The sequence below is a fragment of the Artemia sp. Qi Xiang Cuo genome, chromosome 13, assembly GCF_049724085.1.
Source record: "Artemia sp. Qi Xiang Cuo chromosome 13, ASM4972408v1, whole genome shotgun sequence".
Classification (NCBI taxonomy): domain Eukaryota; kingdom Metazoa; phylum Arthropoda; class Branchiopoda; order Anostraca; family Artemiidae; genus Artemia; species Artemia sp. Qi Xiang Cuo.
Window position 1 is genome coordinate 53588185 of NC_142806.1, and position 19700 is coordinate 53607884.

General features: G+C 35.7%; 1 protein-coding gene across 2 annotated transcripts in view; it reads right to left on the bottom strand.

Moving 5' to 3' along the window:
• The window catches only part of LOC148945421 (uncharacterized), an 83547-nt gene that overhangs the window by 52633 nt on the left and 11214 nt on the right, over positions 1-19700 (bottom strand). The window contains exon 1 of one of the 2 annotated variants that reach the window (XM_089098644.1): positions 16757-16775. The exons of the other annotated variant lie outside the window; for it this stretch is intronic. The gene's annotated coding sequence lies outside the window, so the exon portion shown is untranslated. Of the gene's footprint in view, positions 1-16756; positions 16776-19700 lie in introns of those variants that run through there. 2 annotated transcript variants of the gene reach the window in all.

Genomic DNA, 19700 nt, shown 5'->3' on the forward strand with positions numbered 1-19700 from the left:
AGTAATAAACAGAACAAGAATGTGTGTGTGGATCAATGGAGAGCAGATTGAACAGCCAAAACAAACGCTTTGAAGAGGCTGATATTACTGGTTGGGGGGGGGGGGGTTGTAAGGCAGTGTATCAGTTTGAGGTAAGATAATTAACCGCATCTCAGACAATACTTTCTTTAGCATTTCCTCCAATTCAAATTGGAAGCCTAAGAAAAGAAATGGAAAAGAAAATCACATGGCCCTCCTATGGAATAGTTTCTAATGGGAAATATAATGGCAAAATTTTTACTTTCTACCCTTTTTATCCATAAAGCCCAAGGGATTTTCGATTGTCAAGAATCAGATACACAGGCTGGCGCGTTCTTAGCGTTGCGAAAGTGTTTCAAGCATGGCCGAACTGTGTCAAGCCTTGGAGGGACTACGCCACGCATGGAGGGACTGTGCTGCATACGTGACCCGCGTCTCAGTGTAGGCATAACCTAAAAATATAAGGCCTTGCGAATGTTCTCCCATCTCTGTGCAGCATAGAAATATTGCACAGAACGATCCCTGATACTGTATGGCGAAAACTTACCCTGAAATCGCATTTAAGACCGTAAAAACACCTACACAATAATATTCCATTAAATGAATGACATAAACATGATTCCTGGTCTTTAGTAATAACCATTGGGGCCCCGCAAATTGATATTGCACAGGGTCAATATCAATATCAATATCAATTTGATGAGATCTGATGAGTAAGTCGAAGGTATTCAGAAAAGACTGGATTCGTGTCTCGATTTGATTTGATCTTCACTTCAGGTCCGAGTGTCACTGTTTACCTGATTGGAAGATGTTTCTTACTCAAGTGTCTTCTGTCGGCCTGCTACTACGCCATTGATTTACTGATTTCTATCTACCATGATAAAATGCAGCCGTTAAGAGGTGTCATATTATCTGAAAGAATTTTTTTTGTTGTAATTTTCTGTTCTTGTAAAAATAAATGAGATTATTTTTTTTATTTATTGATGCTTCAGAAAGAAGAAAGGGAAACTGAATCCTGAGAACTAGATATTAGACTGTAGACCTAGGAAATTGAACAACGCAAGTGATGGAAATCCAATAAAAGAACGGGAAATCCAGCAAACAAGATGGATATCCAATAGGGATCTTAAAATTCAACATTTTTGTTTCTCAACAAATTGGAAATTCAATTATGGCCATGCAATTCCAAAATGGTCTTCAATATTCAATTTCAGCTATTGAAATTCCAATTTTGTTGTTGATAAACATTACAAACAGTTTTGTTGAGTCTCCAACGATTTTTTTTTTACAGTTTGGGGCTATTGGGTTAGCAGAACTTTAAGAAGTGATGTTTAATGGCACTCATTTTTAATGCATGTCCCGGGAAGGCAGATTTTAAACCTACTACTCATATCTACGTGCTTTTTATCAATTTTACCATCCACACCCTTAGTTTTTGCTCTTGCCTAGGTTTTGAGATCACCTTTTTTGGTCATTTCATTGGTAAAGGCACTTGTTTCATTTAAAAAAGTTGGGGAAACAACCGAAAGTGCACTTTGTGGGAATGTGCTATCAAGTCAAATTTATAAAAAGCGATTAAGTATAAATACAAGCTTTTAAATCAGCCCTTAAACGGCTTTCTTTTGTTACAGAAGCCCTCTAGTTTATGCTAGTCAGTAGGTGATTTATAAAGCGCTGTCTTCATTATGGCTTTTTCAGGGGAAGTCGGCCGAGTAAAAACAGCTTTTTGCTCATCGAAAAACAAACATTCCTAAAAAACATGTATTGTTTTGTGAAGTATGGATGATGAACTTTATGTTATATACTAAAATTTGTCTTAGCTGTCAAGGTTATTTGCAGCATTTTTTAGAGCTGTCCTATCTCCCCTAGAACGGTGATAATTAGAATTATATTAAAAATACGTTTTCAACTGAAACTAAGAAGTGACATTAAAACTTAAAACGAGCATGCATTGTTCCGTGTAGATAAACAAGATCATGGCAGCGTTGTTTCTGCATTAAATTTTAATCAAATACGAACAAAGATTAATTTAAAAAAACAAAGTTTTTCCGAGGGAAGCAAAGAACACAGTTAAAACTTAAAACGAAAAAAACTATTACTTCACAGCCTATTTAATATATATTAATATAACTAGTACAAATAAACCAATTAATTATGTTTCCCTACGCTTTTATAATTATTCAAAACTAGCGCTTTACTGAAAATACAAAATAATATAGGATATTTGGTACAGTAAAAGCAAACCAATTAAGGAAACCTTTGATAGATTCAAAATATTATCAATCCCTTTTAAGATAAAGCAACAATCCATTTTAGGATGTTCTTTATTTTTTTACGTTTGATTTGGTATTACTTCTCTACAATGCCTCAGTTGAATGACTGGCTCTTGTACTGGTTTTTAAAAGGACAGGTCATGGTTAGTTTGTACACAAGTAGAAAGTTAGGCTACCTTGACAACATTAGGACTACAGACAAGCTTTAGAATTTGTATTATAGCTTGAAATTCACTCTTGCATAGTGATAAATAATCGGATTTCCAGAGTTCACATTATGTCTTATTTGATCTTCATTTCAAGTGATACTAAAGCATATTTATTACAATTTAAGATTGTATATTACCCATTATTGGTATTATAGCTGGTGAGAGCAAAATGCTGCTTGATAAATCAGTCCAATATTTCTGTATGCTGTTCAATTACTTCGCGGTTATTAAGATATATTTAGTTTTATTCTTGTATTTTTAAGATAATTTTAATTGTATACTGAAAGTTACTAATGTCACAACTGGTGTAGGACTATGAAAAACATTATAGATTCGTTTAGTGTTGCCAGGCTACATACTCACTTTTGACTATTAAATCAATAATTCTGTTTTTTATATTTGACTTTTGTGTTTTCAGTAAAGCGCTAGTTTTGTATAATCATAAAAGCATAGGGAAACATAATTAGTTGGTTTATTTGTACTAGTTATTTTAATATATATTAAATAGTCTGTGAAGTGATAATTTTTGTCCGTTTTAAGTTTCAACTTCGCTCTTTGCTTCCCTCGGAAATATTTTATGTGTTTTTTTTTAATTAATACCTTTCTTAAGCTGCCTGGTGCCATAATCCATCTACTTTTTTTTAAACAAAATTTTCGTTTTTCCAAGATATATACATGGTTGTCAAAGAGCATGTTCCTAGTGGAGATTTTAACTTAATACACATTCATTTCAAATGTAATACGAATTAACTGTGAACCTGGTTTATTAACTAATGCCCTAATACGCATTATAATGTTTATTAAAATATGAGTAATTTTAATGGATAATGAAGACAATGTGAAAAAATATGAGGGTTAATGGATTAATACTCATTTATTCTTATAAATTTGGTAATTTTGATCCAATTCCCCTAATTTGGTGATGATTGTGCAGAAGTTAATGCACTAAAGATACTAATGCACCGTTTTCATAAAAATGCATTGCAAAATTTAATACTGAATGCTGAAATTTAATGCTAAACAAAATTTTTGAAGATTTAATTTACTCTCACCTAGGACGAAAAACTAAATATTTATTAAATATTACTAACTTTTTTCCAAAGTTGGAATGTACTTTAAGTTTCCACTTAACCAATTCAAGCAATCAGATTTCTTTTTTTCCGTGCTTCGCTTCTTCAAGAATTTATAATGTTTGGCTATGGCCTGGGCGCAGGTCATATTCTGTCCCTTCATCATTAATATTTAATGTTGTCATTTCGTAATTTCATCTCTCTATTGATCTTATTCACCATAAACAGTTTTTGTGGATCTTAGTTTCTTTGCCCTTTAGTATCGTAAACTCCTGCCTTAGTTAATATTTAATTTTGTCCTGTCGTAGCTTCATATCTCTATTGATTATTTTCAACAACAGTTTTATTGGATCTTGGTTAATAATTAAAGAACACGCACCTCTTTTCAGAAGAAAATGGCCAAGCAATAGTACTTCGTTAATAAAACTTGAAATTATATGAAAATCTGACTTTGCTACCTAAATTTGCCAACATCTTGGAGGTTAGGCCGGGGCGGCAACAATGTTTTAGAAGTACACTTTTGAAGCTTGAACTATTTTCCAAAAGGGCAAATTGCAAGTGTCGACTCAAAATTAATTTCTTTAACCGCCTCTCGCTCTATTCTTCTGCCACGGATGTAGTCGGAAACTTCTTTCGAAGGGGGTATTATTTAATTTTTTGGAGGGGAAAGTACTTGAAGTCAAGCCAAAACTGCCTAAATATATAAACCCACCATACATTTATGGAAGGCACACTGGACTTGAGAACAGGGGTTTAAACCCAAACCCCTGTTCTCAGGGGTTTGGGTCCTGGTGTCGCTGGTTATTTGGTTCTGTACGGGGGACAATGGTTTGACCTGTAAGCTCAGCCAGAGTCCACTAAGCTTTAAACGGGTTCCTTGAGAAGTCTGGGGGAAAACACGGGAAGCGTTGGCTGATTTGCTCTCAACCATGTATTGCACTCGCGGCCGAAGGCAGTGAATCAGGAGATCGGTACCTGCGCAACGCAGACCATCCGTCAGTATACGAAAAGGTTTTATTAAAGTTTATCAATTTAGTACAAGTAGGATTGCGATGGCAACGAATTTAAGATGTCATCCTATCTGACTTTTAATATGCAGGCGATTTCGGAACATTTTAGAGAAGTGCAAGCGTGCCAATAATAGTAAAAAAAACAAGGCGCGAAGCTAGGACTTTCAATTAATTCATATAATAAGAAATATTGGTACTGGTGCATTATATATAACACACGAAAGAAGTCAAGTTTGGTTAATGCTAATGAAATAAAATAGGATGAATATATAATAGTTTAGAAACAAAGTTGGGCTATATATTTTTACATTGGGGGGGGGGGGAGGGGTAAAGCATACCATATATTAAATACCTAACCTAGATATCTTCCCCCCTTAAACCCCAAAAAACAACAGTTTAAATATTGTAAACGCAAATGAGAAATCACGCTTTGCAGTCAATTTAGATAGCAAATATCCGTTTGACAGGTTTCCATGTCTGGTTTCCTTGTACAGTTTATAGCGTGGTATTATTTATAATGCACCAGTGCCGGAATATTTTATAGTAATTGAAGAAACAGGCAAGTGAGGGCTTTGTCATCACTACTACCCCCTCCCCTTGATATCTCAAAAGCTTTATGATTTTTCCTACAATTGAACAGATTGATAAAATCTTTTTTAACAGACAGTGTATAGAAAATTCACAAAAAATACCAGATATTTCGGTCACATATACAGTGACCGTTATCAGTAGTAAAACTACGTCATCAGTAGTAAAACAAAAAGTTTTACTACTGATGACGGTCACTGTATATGTGACCGAAATATCTGGTATTTTTTGTGAATTTTCTATACATTGTCTATTAAAAAGGATTTTATCCCTATTTTGGACTTTTATTTTATCGTCATGGAAAGGCAGTGTGGTCTCCGAAATTATTGAACATATTGTACATATAATTTGTCAGTAGTAAAACTACGTAGTAAAACTACGTCAGTAGTAAATATCAGTAGTAAAACTACGTCATTAGTAGTAAAACAAAAAGTTTTACTACTGATGACGGTCACTGTATATGTGACCGAAATATCTGGTATTTTTTGTGAATTTTCTATACATTGTCTATTAAAAAGGATTTTATCCCTATTTTGGACTTTTATTTTATCGTCATGGAAAGGCAGTGTGGTCTCCGAAATTATTGAACATATTGTACATATAATTCGTCGATTTTTGCACCCACCTCCCCTAATCACCACCAAATACCAATAGTAAACAAAACTCTAAAAAACGGAATTTTGATACCAGTAGATACATCAAAAGAATCGGATTTTTATGCTGATTTTAAACTCAAATATTTAAGTTTCATCGAGTTTAATCTTACCCATCAAAAGTTATGAGCCTGAAAAAATGTGCCTTATTTTCGAAAAAAAGGGGAAACTACCCCTAAAATGATGGAATCTTAATGAAAATTAGACCATCATATTCAGCGTATCAGAGAACCCTACTGTAGAGGTTTCAAGTTCCTATCAGCAAAAATGTGGAATTTTGCGTTTTTTGCCAGAAGAAAGATCAGGGATGCCTGTTTATTTTTTTTTTTTTTTTTCCAGGGGTGATCGTATCGATCCAGTGCTCATATAATATTGCGAGAGGGCTCATTCGAATGGAAATCAAAAGTTCTAGCGCCCTTTTTAATTGACCAAAAAATTGGAGGGCAACTAGGTCCCCTCCCACGCTCATTTCTTCCCAAAGTCACCCGATCAAGATTTTGAGATAGCCATTTTGTTCAGCACAGTCGAAAACCTAATAAATATGTCTTTGAGAATGACTTATCCCCCACAGTTCCTGGGGGAAGGGCTGCAAGTTATGAGCTTTTCCCATTATTTACACATAGTATTTGTTATTTGGAAGTATGCAGACGTTTTCAGGAGATATTTTTTCTGGTGCGGAGGGGGGGGGGTCGCTGGAGGGGGCTACGTGGGAGGATCTATGCATGGAGGATATTGTCATGGGGGAAGGGTCATTTCTATGAGGGGGGCCGGATTTCCCAGCATTATTTAACACAAAACGATCAGAAATTAAATAAAAAAAAGCAAGTTTTCTTAACTGAAAGTAAGGAGCAACATTAAAACTTAAAACGAACAGAAACTATTACGTATATGAGGGGGTCTCCCCCTAGTCAATACGTCACTCTTTACGTTAAATTTTTTTTAGTACTTTCAAAAAAACTATCTATTCTAATCAAACGGCCTTTGTGAGTCAGGGGTCATTCTTTTAGAATTAGAACAGAATTCGAACTTTAGCGTAAAGAGCAAGGTATTGACAAGGGGGAAAACCCCTGAATTACGTAATGAAAATATACGAATATAGAAGTTCATTATGTAAGTTATTTCGTAAGTTACGTCAGATCAAAATTTTGAGAAAGCCATTTAGCCAAAAAAAGTAAAATTAATATGCAAATTACATCTTAATTATTCATGTACGGTGAACCAAATTCAAAGCTACATTAATTGAAAAACGTTCAGAAATTAAATAAAAAAACACGAGTTTTTTTTTAACTGAAAGTAAGGAGCGACATTAAAACTTAAAACGAACAGAAATTATTCCGTATATGAAAGAGGATGTCCCCTCCTCAACGCCTTGCTCTTTACGCTAAAGTTTTTTATTGTTTGAAAAAATTGGGTTGTGAGAAAGAGTCAAACTTTAGCGTAAAGAGCGAGGCGTTGTGGAGGGGACAGCCCCTTCTTCTTACTTTCAGTTAAAAAAAAACTTTTTTTTTATTTAGTTTTAGTAAGAATGGAAGGTGCAGTGAAGATGTAGTAAGTCTTGTTGCGAAAGCACAAGTGGTTTCACTCAATTTAGGAATGTGCAAGAGAGCAAAAGTATCCGTGTGAGGTCAAGGCAAAGGGTATTCAAGGCAGCAGCAATGGGTAATCGGGGGTAGTGATATGGTTTATGTCAAGGGTAGCTAGATATGGTGCAAAAGCATGGGCACTGACCGACTAAAGAAAGAAGGGGAAGACAAGCAAAAGATTTTAATTATCCTATGTTCATGGGTATAATTATGAATAATTATTTTCGAAGACCAAATAGGGATTAACCCTCTAACTAGACAGTGAAAACAATGACAAAATCTTTAAATTATTTTCGAAGATCAAATAGGGATTAACCCTCTAACTAGACAGTGAAAACAATGAAAAAATCTCTGAATATTTCGATCACATAAACAGTGATCATCATCAGCAGATAAACTCTGTCTGTTTTCACTGTCTAGTAAAAGAATTTATCCCTATTTGAAAAGTTGTAAATTTGTAAATTATGAATAATGCTTGTTAACAACATGCCAAACGTGGTTTTATAAAAGTGTCCAAACTCGGTTTGTGTATATCACACAAAGCAATTAGCTGGCTTGATAATAGCTCCAGATCACTGCAGAGAGATATAAATTTCTCTACAGTGCTCCGGATCGACAAAGAGCAATTGGAAGGAATAGTTATAAAGTTATAACACATAGCCAACACACTGGTAGGAAAAAGCTTGACAGCCCAGCTGGGGCTGGAACGAGTCTATAAGAAACCTCTTGAAATATGTGTATTTCGAAGGGAATTTTAAAAGTACAAAAAACAGGATCAACTATCCTATAAAAAAAACATGATATTTTTTTCCTTTTTTTGTGGCTTGACTGTCGAGAATCGCAAATACTACTCACAGAAGCGCAGATCATAGCAAACTGTTAGAATGGTGAAAAAACGTCTCAGATGGCTCTGCTTGCTAATCCGGATATAGATAACAGCTCAAAAATAAAAAAATTGTCATTTCCTCCTTCAACCCAATCCTTTCAAGATGACTACCCATCAGAAAATTTAACCGGTATTTGTAACAAGGAAATAGATGGTTTTGAAAGTGTAACCCTACCGAGAAAAGGGTTACCCTTTCAAGCGATTATCGGCTGATGATCGATTTAAAAATTATTGAAGCCTTTAAGGGCATTAAGTTACAAAGAGCCCCGGGGTTTCACCATTGTGAAGAAAATGGGATACAAACCAGACAAAGCTGACTCTCGTGGGTGTACAATTGACTTCAACCGAAGTAATAGTCCTTTTATACATTATTTTGTCACATAGGAAATTGTAACAGAACGCTTTAGAGGAACTGGTATATTTTAACACTTTTACTGGAACTGGTAAACTCCAGTCTACAATAGGTTTTCGGGAAAGGCTTTCTTGTCAAGTCATGCAATTTAACCTTCCACAGTGCAGCACATGGTACTTACGTGTTATAGCGACCACACTGTTTTACACTTGGGGCATATTACCACTGGCAGGTCCTGGCCTCTCTTGCACTCAGGGAAAATCTTGATTAGCCCCCTCCCCCTTGTTTCCCAAAATTTTCAGGCAAAATTTAAACAAAACTTTCATTTATTAACAAAATGTTCATTTATTAACGAAGTTTGAATACATAGTTTTACAACAAAAAAAAATTAAATTAAATAAATTCAGTTTTCTTAATTTTATTTTTTAGGAATGGTGATGAAGATACGGGGGAAATGAAAATTTCGTATTTTATTTGCTTATGCTTGCAGCAAACTGCACCTTTTACTTTATTTTAATAAGATAAAAAATTCAAAATTATAAATAGCCTAATTATAGCCGTTACATTATTTATTTTAAAGCTTTGCACTTCTAAAATTTCTACGCCCGGGGCAAGTTCCCCCTCCCCCCCCCAATAAAATTACCTCTGCATAGCGCACTCGTGTCTTGACTGCAAAGCTTTTTTCCTGCCATCTGCAAGTGCGTAGATTTGGAGATTTAATGAAAAATTTTCCAACGCCAAACATAAATGTGACGTCTTGAACCTTAAAAATCATATTGTCATTTAATAAAAAACTATTTTGTTCTAGCCACAAAATTTAACTTCAAAAATGTTTTTGAACTAAATCGTCTTGGGGACATTTTAGACAGGTCTTCGCCCTAAACGGTTTGCTCTTCCGAGTCTGCTAGCTTTTCTTAATTCAAAATCTTTGCAGTTTAACGGCTGCCTTTTTGAATTTTCAATTTGTCATTGTTGTTACTATGGTAGTTAAATTCTCCATGACACAGCAGATAGGTTTAGTTGAAGTAGGATTTCACTTCAAATCAAAATTTCAAGGTTGGACCCGATCAATTTATAAAAATAACGACTCATAAAAGATAGCAAAAAGAATTAACCTCGGCCTTCGAAAACCGTTAATTTGTACTAAAACTCGTAAATAAAATAAGCATTTTCGTTACGTGTTTAAAATTTATAATTTTAGAAATTATAGTTAATTAGAAAGGCTGAAGAAGATCATTAGCGTGGAGGGATGGGTAGCAAACTAGCTTGTAAAAATTTCACAGATTTATTGCCAAGCTGAAAAGTTCGTAATTGGGGATGCTACCATTTCGAACAACCGTCACAAGCACTAAACGTCATTTCTTCGACAAGGAAAATCCATCAGAACATCGACACGTCAGGACATCGACAGTCATAACATCAACACGTCAGGATATCGACATTCACAATCGCTACCCGTCAGAACGTCGACAATCATAACATCGACAGTCACAATCGCCACCTGTCAGAACGTCGACAGTCATAACATCGACTCGTCAGTTCACCGACAGTCACAATCGCTACCCGTCAGGACGTCGACAATCATAACATCGACAGTCACAATCGCCACCAGTCAGAACGTCGACAGTCATAACATCGACTCGTCAGTTCACCGACAGTCACAATCGCTACCCGTCAGAACGTCGACAATCATAACATCGACAGTCATAATCGCCACCCGTCAGAACGTCGACAGTCATAACATCGACTCTTCAGTTCATCGACAGTCACAATCGCTACCCGTCAGAACGTCGACACGTCATAACATCTAAAAAAAAATTAGAAGTTATGACTGTCGACGTTCTGACGGTTAGTGGTTCTGATAGATTTTCGTTATGAAAAATTTTTTAGATGTTATGACATGTCGATGTTATAACTGTCGACGTTCTGACGGTTAGTGGTTCTGACAGATTTTCGATCTGAAAAAAAATATAATTTTATATAATAGTAATAAGTATATAATAGTTTAGAAACGAATTTCGGCTATATATTTGCACATCAGGTGGGTGGGGGTAAAGCATAGCATATATTAAATACGTAATCTAAACTAACCTCGGTACCTCCCCCCCCCCTTAACCCTCAAAAACTAATGTTTTAAAATTTTAGATGTTATGACGTGTCGATGTTATAACTGTCGACGTTCTGACGGTTAGTGGTTCTGACGGATTTTCGTTCTGAAATCTTTTTTAGATATTATGACGTGTCGATGTTATAACTGTCGACGTTCTGACGGTTAGTGGTTCTGACAGATTTTCGATATGAAAAAAAAATATAATTTTATATAATAGTAATAAGTATATAATAGTTTAGAAACGAATTTCGGCTATATATTTACACATCAGGGGGGTGGGAGTAAAGCATAGCATATATTAAATACGTAATCTAAACTAACCTAGGTACCGCCCCCCCCCCCTTAACCCTCAAAAACTAATGTTTTAAAATTTTAGATGTTATGACGTGTCGATGTTATGACTGTCGACGTTCTGACGGTTAGTGGTTCTGACGGATTTTCGTTCTAAAATCTTTTTTAGATGTTGTGACGTGTCGATGTTATGACTTTCGACGTTCTGACGGTTAGTGGTTCTGACGGATTTTCGTTATGAAATTTTTTTTAGATGTTATGACGTGTCAATGTTATGACTGCCGACGTTCTGACGGGTACCGATTGTGATTGTCGATGAACTGAAGTGTCGATGTTATGACTGTCGACGTTCTGACGGGTAGAGATTGTGACTGTCGATGAACTGACGTGTCGATGTTCTGATAGGTAGGGAGTGTGATTGCTAACGTCCTGACATGTTTATGTTCTGACATATGTTTTACCGATATTGTGTTGAATTTTTTCGAGGTCTCGACGGTAGTAGTCTTAACGTATTAAGGTTCTGACGCCTTCCCTGTAATTGGAACACATTCTCAAATGTGACTAACGGTCATTTTTTCCGCTCAAAGGCAAGGCCGTATTCAGGGGAGGCGTTAAGGGATTTGAGCCCCCCCCAAAAAAAATATTTGTCTGACTCGTAAAAACATAATTCAAATGCATTAAGTCACATTTTTGATGCTTTTTTTACAGTTTTTTAATACCCCTCCCAAAAACACCCTTCCCCCGAGCAAAATTCCTGGATACGGCCCTACTCAAAGATGTAGTGATATAATTCTCTAAATTAAGTGATCAAACCAAACGAACTTGCCGTGAACAGGGTCGTAAACTGAACAAATAGCTTAGTGATTTTCATCACGTGGTTAGACACTTGGATTTGCTTTTCTTAAATTCTACGTCGAACAAGATAGGATCCATTCAACAGTTACGAAATGTAACCACATACAACCAGAAGAAAAATCCAGTTGAATCCTGCTTGGAAAAATCATATTCGGTTAACAAGCTCTATTCATTTGTTTATAACCTGTTCATTCATCTATAAGTTTGTTGGTTCGTCAAAACACAACATATGTGTATACAGTTTGTTTTCAACCAAATAGCAGAAAAGTTTGAAAGTTGTTGCACTAAATTGATGTTGAGTTGTGGTAGCATTTGAGCATCATTGACATCCACGACAACCGTAAATGTTAAAATAAATAGCTTTTATGCAGACTCGCACCGTCTATCACAGGCAGTATAGCCACCGGTGAAAAAAGTCATTAGATTTTAGTGATTTTTTGGTTGATATAGAGATTTTCTTCAATAGTCTAGTTATTTATGCGCTGATTTGGTGATTGTTTTTTAGGTAATATTAATATTAACTAGAAATAGTGATAAATCACTAGTTATGGCAACACTGAGCAGAGGCTGCTCAACCCGCAATATTGATGATCAAGACAGAAAAAAAAATAAAAAAATAGTGACCTATTTAAGTATTTTTACGTAATTTTCATTGATAGACATTATTTACAATTCATTTTTGATTAATTTATATTTTTTTATTTTTGTTTAGTTTTATTGAGAAAATAATGTCAAGTTTTTTTTTCACTGGACCTACTCCAAAATTTTAAATTGGTATGTATTTTGTACAAATAGAAGAAAAACTACGGATAAACAGAAAGAAATAGAAAGTACGGAGCAACATTAAGACTTAAAACGAATAGAAATCATTCTGTATATGAGGGGAGCTGCCCCCTTTATCAACCCCTGCTCTTTAGGCCAAAGTCTTAAAGTTCCTTAAAAATGCTTCTAATTCAAATTAAACGGCCCTTGTTTTTGAGCAGTCTTTCTTAAAGAATTGTGACAAAAAGTCACAACTGTTGTGTCAAGAGCAAGGGCTGAGGAAGGGGCAGCTTCCCTCATATATGGAATAATTTCTGCTCGTTTTAAGTTGAAACAACTTATTTTGTGAAATTTAATTTCTGATCATTTTTAGAATCATGCAAAGAACCCCCCCCCCCTCCCGATCAAAATTTCGTCCGGAAAATCCCTCCCCCCGACAAAAATCCAATGGGCAAATTATTATCATAGTTATTGGACCTTTCAACTATGTTGAATCAAATGGCTATCTCAAAACTATCACCAGATGTCTTTGGGGGAGTAACGGGGCGTGGGAGTGGGCTAGCTGCCCTCCAATCTTTTAGGATACTCAAAAAAGGCATCAAAATTTTGATTTCTTGTCCGAATGAGCCCTTTCCCGATCTTATAGGACCATTGGTTCGATAAGATCCTCTCTGGAAGAAAAAAAAAACACAACAAAAAACACGCATATGTGATTTTTCGTCTGTCAAAAAGTACAAAATTCAATATTTTTGTATTGATAGGAACTTGAAAACTCTACAGTGGTGTTCTTTGAAATGTTGAATCTTACGGTGTGATTTTCATTAAGATCGCTTTAATTTTCGGGGGTGCCCCTCTTTTTCGAAAATAAGGAAGAATTTTTCAGGCTCGTAAGATTTGATGAGTAATATCAAACTTAATGAATTTTATAATTTGGAATTAGCATAAAAATTCAATTCTTTTGAGGTATCCATTGTTATCAAATTCTTTACCACGAATTGTTTGATTGTCTCTTTCACAAGCCTCTAGTTGCTTGGGACCAGAAACCTTTTCAGGAGGGGGAAGTTTATTGTCCAGGTTTGAGCCCTCCCCTGAAATATTTCTCCGACCCGTGATTTAGGGGTAAAAATGCAAATGAAAAATCTATTCCCCTAAATAAAAAAATTCTTCTACTCGTGAACTGATCTTAAGAATGAACGGAAAGCCCTCACCCCTAAAAAAAAAGTTATTTGGTAGGCTCACTGACCATAAACGTTTTCGATACCACCCCCCCCCCCCCCGAACAAAATTCTGGTTACGATTTAGGACATATAGCCACAGGCACGCACACGGTATTGGGGGGAGGCCCGAATGGACAACCCCTCACTTTCCGTACAATTCATATACTGCTTTTATTTGCCCCCTTCAAATAAATCCCCGTACACTCATACAATTGCATACTTTTTAGCATCCCAAAGCAGGGGCGGATCCAGGATCTTTTTTAGCGGGGGGGGGGGGGTGCAAAATAGGTTGAGCCGATAAAAAATTTTAGGAGGGGGGCAAAAAAAGGTTGATCCGATAAATTTGCGTTGGGAGCAAGTTTAATTAACGCAAACTTGGGTTAATTAAGTAAATTACACTACTTTAGACTACGCTAGGGGGGCGCCCCCCTCTCCTGGATCCGCCACTGTCCCAAAGTCTTCACTACGATTAGAAACTTCCAAAATGTCTCCGACTGGCACACCCTGCACCCTCCTCCCCCCTTGCACAGTTACGATGGATATGAACCAGTATCCCTACTACGGATAGCAATCATAAGGTACAATCCCTTTATATGGGCCTCTCTAAAGAAGTCCAAGAAGAGATGTTACAGTCAAACGCCAAAGACGCTTTGAAAAACCCGTTTTTACAAGATGATTCAAGACACCGCTGTGATAAATACTTTGTCTAGCGTGGTTTTAATTGCGGATACGATATTGAACTGTGGTTTTTTGGAGTTTAGACGGGGAAAAGGTACCTAGATTAGTTTACCTATTTAATATACGCAATGCTTTACCCCCACACCCCTAATGTGCAAATATAGAGCCCAAATTTGTTTCTAAACTATTATATATTCATCCTATTTTATTTCATTAGCATTAACCAAACTTGACTTTTTAGAAAGGCCGATATAAAGGGATTGTACCAATCATAACAGCATTGAAAAAAAAATAGTCTGTAAATGTCTTTTCCAAATTTCTAATAATTGACCACTTAATATTCTGATGTCATATCTGGTTCCACCCAAATGCAGGTCAAAACTCTAAATCAATAAAGCCATCTTCAGTCAAGATCTTTCAGTGTAAGGTAATCTTCGTACCTCTTAACCATGAATAAAACATTTTCCACTTTTAAATGACAAGCGTGTTTTTAAACAAAAGACTTTTAATTAATTTGTCGTATTACAAGGCACGTAATCCAAATATTTTGGCAATATTCATGCAACCATGGCCGTTAAACATGATACGGTGCCAATATGACGTAACAAGGATAAAAATAAGGAAGTTGAATGCCATTTGAAGTACTGTATAACAAATTGCAACCATTCTCTAAGTCCAAATTTTAAAAGAATAGCAATTCTGGGAAATGTGGTTCAGTCCTTCCTGTTGCAAAAAAATTTTCGGGTTTTCTCTAAGTTTTTATTCTGCGATGGATCAGTGGATTGATCTTTGCCCGGAGATTTGTGGCCCCGGCTCCGAACTTCCCTTCCGCAGAGCAGATGCAAGGACCTTTGAAGTGGAGAAATGTTGCTAATCAACGAAATATGTCTTACTCAGCAAAAAAGAATCTTGCAATATTCTTCATGATCAAAGGAGTCCCTTTTCAAAGCAATAGGAAAAAGTATATATTGATGAGGGTTATGACGTATGAAACTAGTAAAACTAAATTGGTTTTTAAAAATATACTGATATCGAAAATTCCTGGAAGCATGAGACAAACTCATTTTGATATTTTCTAATGCCAGGATAACTAAAGAAAAACTATTCAAGATGTTTTATTTTCGGTAAAGCATACTCTAGCCATTTTTGGGGTCTGAAAAAGAAAACAAAATAATCAGGGCCTTACCTCACGGGAGCCTTTCACCCCCTTACCGAAATCCTAAATCTTCCCAAATTTCTGGGCCGTTTCTCAACCAAATTATCAAATAGAATGTGTTTTTATTCATCCCGCCAGCCCCCCCCCAAACAAAAAAAATTCTGCACAGGAACTTTTCAGTTTTTTTATTAAAACTACCATTTTTCAATTTACATGGCGTACAGACTAGGCCCGAAACTTGGATTATTTTTTGTCATGAAAGGGGCTTATTCATAAACAATATATATATATATATATATATATATATATATATATATATATATATATATATATATATATATATATATATATATATATATAAAAGGAGCCAAGATCATAACTTGAAAGATATGATGTCATAATTTTCTTTTGGGTCCTTTGTACCAAAATGGGAAATCCGTATTATTTACAGATATGATAGCAGAGAAAAATTTAAAAAAAGTTTCAAATTGACAGCAGAGCCTAAAGTTCCAAAGCGATTCAGGTTGAAAAGTTGGGTACTCCTGTATTAAATGCACTCTTTTATATACTGCTAGTTTGGTTAATGCTGATGAAATAAAATAAAATAGGATGAATATATAATAGTTTAGAAACAAATTTAGGCTATATATTTGCACATTAGGGGGGGGGGGGGTAAAGCAAAGTATATATTATTACGTAACCTAGCCTAGGTACCTCCCCCCTAAACCCCCCCCCCCCCAAACAAAAAACAACAGTTTAAATATCGTATACGCAATGAAAACCACGCTATACATTGTATTACCCTATAGCGGTGTCTTAAATTAACCCATCAAAACCAGTTTTTTCGGGACTGGTTTCCATTGCAGTATATAAAAAAATGCGTTTAATACAGGAGTACCAAAATTGTAGCTTACCTTTAACAGAACTGTAATTACTCAAAAATAAAAAGTGTATCCACCCTAAAAGCTTTTACATTATATTTCGGCAAGAAAAAAAGTTGCCTGCATTTTGAGTGAAGTAACTGCAAGTGTATAGCGACATATACCTTCAGTAGGGTTGACAAACTGGAAAATTCAGTTGAGGTGATGCTAGCCCAAAAATTCATCCACTTTTCAAATTTTTCTCACCCTAAAACACAATGAACATCAGAAAACTGGTTTTTAGAATGAAAGACATGAGTAACAAATATTTTTAGAATTCAGCTTCCTTATCACCAAAAATTTATCAGGACACGCAAGTATATCAGAGTGGCCAGATGGGGCACATTTCCGCTATTTCGGCGCTTTTTTGAGTAGGTTGCGCATTGAATTTTTCAAAATCTACTTTTCAAATACCCAGCAGGCCTGAAGACAGGAAAGTTGGGATTTTATTTCCGACATGCATGTGCCCTGCACAGAAAAAGAGAACCCCATGCAGCCCCGCCCCCCCTGTGAATTAAAGAAAAACAAAATACACTCTTTAAAACATGAGGCCTCCGGGCAATATTGTCCCTCTCAAGGACTGTGTACCTATATATGCCACTATACCAACTACTTTCAGGGAAGTTCCTCAATTTGATCCAAAAGATTCCCCCCAAGGAAGTATCAAAAATGGTGACCTTAGAAGAAATTTTGGAGCTTTTTATATTCTGGCAAAATCGTCAGTTATCTCCACAAGAACCACACTTGCGTATGACTGACTGATTCCATGGAAAATGTTGCCCTATGTCAGATGTAAAAGCAGATAATGCATTTAGGGGGGGGGATTTCAAAAGACAAAAAAAAACAGAAAATGTTCAAGGATTGGCAAAGAGAATCATACAAATCATCAGACTTTCTACATGCCTACTCTCAAGACTGTATCCAAGGGGCAACCTTGATTGAACTCCCCCTGATTTTTTTCCGACGCGTAAAAATCCCCCGTAACAAAAATCCTGGATATCTATACGTCAACCAGAAAAGTTTTTTTCATAGCGCATTCGTGTAAACTCTTTCGTCACTGAAATAAACTGAACGTAAATAAAGTAAAAAGTGATTGTTAATAAAGTAAAATATAAATAAAGTAAATAAATAAAGTAAAAAGTGTGATGTGAATTATACATCTTCACCTAGTTTACATAAATACCTTTATTAAGACATCATTTTAAAATAAATAATGCGTATTAGCCTACTTATTGTTTATATTAAAATGAAACAAGTTTTTTCAACTGAAAGTAAGGAGCAACATTAAAACTTGAAAGAAACAGAAATTACTACGTACATAAAGGGGGTTGCCTCCTCTTCAACACCTCGCTCTTTACACTAATTTTTTTGGTACTTTTGAAAAAAGCTTCTTATTTTTCTAATTAAACGAACCTTGTGTTTTAGGAGTCATTCTCAAGGAGTTGGGACAAAATTCAAACTTTAGCGTAAAGAGCGAGGTGTTGAGGAGGAGGCAACCCCTTTCATATAAGTAATGCTTTCAGTTCGTTTAATGTTTTAATGTTGCTCCTTACTTCCAGTTAAAAAACTTGTTTTTTATTTAATTTCTAATTGTCTTTTAAATAGTCCCAGGAAATTCGGCCCCACCTCCACGGAGAAATACCCTCCTCACGGATATACCCTCTAGACAATTCAGTTTAGTTCCGGTGAAAACTTACCCAGGACAATTACCCTTAACAGCTTCACGCGTAAAATTGAGACAAAAAAAAAGCAAGAAATATACAAATAATTTCGAATAGGAATTGTGGCAAATTCCCCCAGTGTAATTTCCTCTGACAATTTCCCCCTGGAAACTTCCCTCTTCATGGAAAGTTCCCCCGTGAAAAAAAAACAGAAAATTCGTCTCCCCACTTTAAAATGTATGCAAGCTTCCCAATAACAAATACTATGCGTAAACGGGCAATTTCTATAACCTAAGGGCCTTTCCCCTGCGGCTGTAGGGGGGGGGTATGTTATATCCAAAGGCATAGTTACTGGGCATTCCAACTATGATGAAAAAAATGGCTATCTAAAACTTTTAATCGGACGATTTTTGGGGAAAAGGGGTGGGGGATGGGGCCTAGTTGCCTTCCAATCTTTTTGGTCACATAAAAAGGGTACTAGAACTTTCAATTTCCATGCGAATGAGATCTCTCACGATATTCTAGGACACACGCTGGATCTAATGGTGCGATATTCATTTAGATTCTGTGACTTTTAGAGGTTTTTCCCTTTTTTCGAAAACAAGGCACATTTTCTCAGGCTCGTAACCTTTGATGGGTAAAACTAAACTTAATGATACTTATATATTTGAAATCAGAATAAAAATTCAATTCTTTTCATGTATCTACTGGTATCAAAATTCCGTTTTTAGAGTTTCGGTTACTATTGAGCAGGGTCACTCCTTACTTACCGTTCGTTACCACGAACTGTTTGATTAGCCTTAAATGAAACGAGAACAGAGCACAATAAAATTATTTGCATAGTTATTTGCAAATATTTGCAAATTTTATATATTATATTTAAATATTCACTACGGTTACAATAACCTACGGTTATTGTAACTTTCACTACGGTTATTGTAAAAATTCACTACGGTTATTGTAAAAATTCACTACGATTACAATAACCGTAGTGAAAAAAAAACTAGGTATGCAGGCGCAGAAAAAGAGATTAAGTAAAATGGTATTGTAAATTCATGAGAATCGTGAAAAAAAAACAAAATTGTATAGCGATCCTTTTCAATTTTGGAATATAAAAAAAAACGATTCAAATCGTGTGTTTACTTAAATCTCTTCGAAATATTTAAATTACGCTGGAATCTGGGGCCTGCAGTGGCTTCAAAACACGAAAATGTAGGGCGGGGGAATATATTTTCTAAACCTAGCGGAGGCTGTTTTTTTTCTATTCCTTCTATGAAAATACCTAAAAAAGGCATTTTCAATGAAAATACCAAAAAAGAGTATTGTTTAAATAGTAGAGGAAAGGTACACCCCCCTACTCGGTGCCGCATACTATTGTTTGATTGGTGGGTGGCGTTTACCCCCCGGA